Raw genomic sequence first — 4,312 nt, forward strand, 5'->3', positions numbered from 1 at the left:
TCATTAGGTGGCAATTTCACACCTTCGACCATTGTTAATGCAGCACCCCGAGGAAGAAGAACATTTCTGTTCTTAGATCTCTCTGGGCTTTGACTACCATTACAGTTGTCTTCTATCATATCTGAACTTCCATTTTTATCAACCAAATCTTTCTTCATAGCAACATGTAGCAACATTGCCTCTTGGTGTGCATCCTTTTGAACATTTCCCTAGCCCATTTTGCTGGATATAATGCCATCAAACTTCTCCTCTTCTTATTTTGCAAAATTTTCATCTTTGACTCCATCATCTTCGCGAAGATGTTACAACTGCAAACACCCTTGCCTTTTGGGCAGGCCCAGTCCTCTAAAAGTCGCTACCTCTTCCGCCTTTTCTCTCCATACCTCGTGAGGAGGCATTTATGGCAGAACAAAATGGGGCACGAATTGTCTTTCATCATGAATCTCTTGCAATGTAAAGCAAAGAGCTTGGTGCTTCTCTGACACTAGTAGCGGCAACGGTGGGCGACAACTGTAGCAGCAGCGGGCGTGCATCATCGGCGACAGCGGCTGCGAGTAATAGCGGCAGCGATAAACGAAGGCATCAGCGGCGATGGTTTTCGAGCGAGCGGCAGCTGATGGCAACAACTTTTTTTGGCTTCTTCTTCTTCTTCAGTTTTCTCGCCGGTTCCTTCTTCGTTTGTCCTCTTCTTTGTTGCTCTCTCAGTTTTTTCAGAGTCCTTCATCTGCATGGGCTCCTCATCAAAAGAAGCAATCAACAGGCAACGATATTAGCGGCGACCAAGTTGGAGATGGTGGCAACAACTTCAATATATATGTATATATTTCTTCGGTGATGATGACGAAACATGGCAACAACGGCGACAGCGGCGATGCAACAATGAGCGATGATGATGACGTGCAATCAGCGATGGCGACAAAAAAATTTTTTTATATGGATATATATATATATACACATAGGTGTAGAGGAGAAATATCAGTATCTTACTCTTCTTCTTACTTCACCGCCTTCTTCCTGTTTTTTTCTCTGCTTGTTCTTTCCTTGCGCTCTCGCCTTCGTCCACTGTCTTCCTTTTGCTCTCCTCTTCAATCTTCGATTTTCCCTCTTTGGTTTTCTCCGCGTTCCCTCCCTGGTTCCTTCGGATGATCCATTCTTTAAAGACTTTCCATGGCGGTTGCACGGTTACGCTGATCGTGGTGGAGAGACGTGGAGCGGTTGCTGCATGGGCGCACGAGCATGAAGACCACGACAAGCACATTTTCTTTTATTTGTTTATTATTTATTTATTATATATATATATATTTATGATTATATATATTATACATATATATATATTACATATTAAATATTTCATTTTAAATTTGGATGATCGTGGGGTAACTACGCCTGACGCCCCACATTCTCCCCCCCCTTCTTCTTTTTTTAATTATTTTTTTATCATATTTTATTTTAGTTTAATTTATTATATTTATATATTATGATTTTAATTTATTATATTTATGTATTTATTTTACCTTCCTTTGATTTATATATCGATATATATATACATATTTTATTTTTATTTGATTTTTATTATTATTATTATTATTATTTTTCTGATTTGGATATTTATTTATTTATTATCTTTATCTGATTTTTTTTATCTTTATCAATATTATATATATTATTTGTATTATTTATTTTTTTATTATTATTATCATTAGTTTATCTATATATATATCTATTTAATAATTTTTTTATTGTTTATTTATTGTTTATTTTTTTATTTTTTTTAATAATTTTTTTAATTTAAATTTTTTTAATTAATTTTTTTAATTATTTTTTTTAATTATTATTATTATTTTTAAAAATTAATTTTTTTAATTTATTTTATTATTTTATTTATTATTATTTTTTTAATTTATTATTATTATTATTATTATTATTATTATTATTTTCATATCATGTATATCTCATTATTATTATATTTATTATTATTATCATTATTATTATTTATATATATATATATATATATATATATTTAATTTGCTTTAAGATCAGTGCTTTCAGCTGATCTTGAAATTTATGGATTTGAAATCGTCTTGAGATATGTGCTCTCTCTTGGAATTTGAATATTTAGGATCACTTCGAGATCGGTACTCTTAGCTGATCCAGAGATTTGAGTATTTTAGACCCCTTGAGATCTGTGCTCTTAGCTGGTCTTGAAATCTATGTATTTTGAATATTTTGGATATTTTAGATCGCCTTGAGATCGGTGCTCTCGGCTGATCTGGGATTTGGGAATTTTAGACTGCCTCGAGATCGATGCTCTTGGCTGGTCTTGAGACTTGTGTATTTTGGATATTTTCGATATTTTAGATCGCCTCGAGATCGGTGCTCTCGGTTGATCCTGAGATTTGAGTATTTCAAACCGCCTTGAGATCAGTGCTATCGACTGGTCCGGAGATTTGTGTATTTTAGACAGCCTTGAGATCTATGCTCTCGGCTGGTCTTGAGATTTGAATATTTTGAATATTTTGTTTAAATTAGGAAATACATTTAATTTATTTATTATTATAATGTCTCCTACTTCTTAATCAAAACACTAATCCTCTATTTTCTTTTCGTAATGTATTCTACTATTTAGTTTTGACTCAAAACCCTAATCCGATCTTTTGTTTTGAGAATGTCTATTAAAATTTTTAAAAAAAACCTGTTCCGAGGTTTTTTTTGGAATATCTCATGTTTTTCAATAAAAACACTAATATTATATTTTCTTTTGGAATGCCTCCTATTTTTTAATCAAAACCCTAATTGTATTGTTTCTCTTTGTAATTTGTCCTACTTTTTCAGTTTTGAAATCAAAATCCCTAACTCCTTTTTTGCTTTTCAGAATATCTCCTATTTTTAAATAAAAACCGTAATCCTATGTTTTCTTCTTGGAATGTCTACTATTTTTGAATGAAAACGCTAATCTTATATCTTGTTATAATAATGTCTCCTATTTTTCAATCAAAACCCTATTCTTAATATTTTTTTAGAATGTCTACTATTTTTGGATTAAAGCAATAGTCTTATGTTTTCTTTTCATATTGTCTCATATTTTTTAAGTAAAACCCTAATCCTAATTTTTTATTTTTTTTGAAATGGCTTCTATGTTTTAATCAAAAAATTTTCTTTTCAGAAACCTCACATATTTTTAATCAAAACCCTTACATTATGTTGTCTTTTAGGAATCTCTACTATTTTTAATAAAAACAATAATCATATGTTTTATTTTTGCAATGGCTCATATTTTTAAGCAAAACACTTACGCTATGTTTTCTTTATGGAATGTCTCCGATATTTCAATCAAAACCCTAATCCTATATTTAATTTTTGGAATGTCTCCTATCTTTCAATCAAAACCCGAATCCTATGTTTTTTTCTTTTTTTGCTTAATGTTTCCTATTTATCAGTTTTGAATCAAAACATTAGCCTATGTCTTCTTTTGGGAATGTCTACTATTTTTCAATAAAAACATAATCCTTTCTTTTCTTTTCAGAATGTCTGCTATTTTTTAATCAAAAACCTAATCCTTTGTTTTCTTTTAAGAATATCTCATTTTGTTGAATGAAAACCCTAATGCAAAGTTTTCTTTACGGAAAGATTAGATTAGGGTTTTGATTCAAAACCCTATTTTTGATTGGAGATATTACTATAAGAAAACATAGAATTAGTGTTTTCAATCAAAACCCTAATCCTATGTTTCTTTATAGTAATCTGCCTTATTTCTCAATCAAAATTTTAAGCCTATGTTTTCTTGTCGGAATTCATACTATATTTGAATCAAAACCCTAATCCTATGTTTCTTTTTTGGAATGTCTCTTATTTTTCAATCAAAACTTTAAGCCTATGTTTTATTTTAGGAATTCATACTATATTTGAATCAATACCATAATCCTATCTTTCTTATAGCAATGTCTCCTATTTCTCAATCAAAACCCTAATCCTGTGTTTTCTTTTCTCAATGCTTACTATATTTGAATCAAACCCCTAATCCTATGTTTTCTTTTCATAACGTCTCATTATTTTTAATCAAAACCCTAATCCTGTGTTTTCTTATAGTAATGTCTCCTATATTTGAATCAAGACCATAATCCTATTTTTTCTTTTCTGAATGTGCCCTATTTTTTAACTTGGAATCAAAACCATAATTCTTTGCTTTCTTTTAAGAACGTTTGCTATTTTTGAATCGAACCCTAATCCTATGTTTTTTTTTCCTTATGTCCCCTATTTTGCAAGCAAAATCCGAATATTATGTTTCCTTTCTTAATGTCTCCTATTTATCAGT

This window comes from Dioscorea cayenensis, chromosome 20 (assembly GCF_009730915.1).
Source record: "Dioscorea cayenensis subsp. rotundata cultivar TDr96_F1 chromosome 20, TDr96_F1_v2_PseudoChromosome.rev07_lg8_w22 25.fasta, whole genome shotgun sequence".
NCBI classification, from domain to species: Eukaryota; Viridiplantae; Streptophyta; class Magnoliopsida; order Dioscoreales; family Dioscoreaceae; genus Dioscorea; species Dioscorea cayenensis.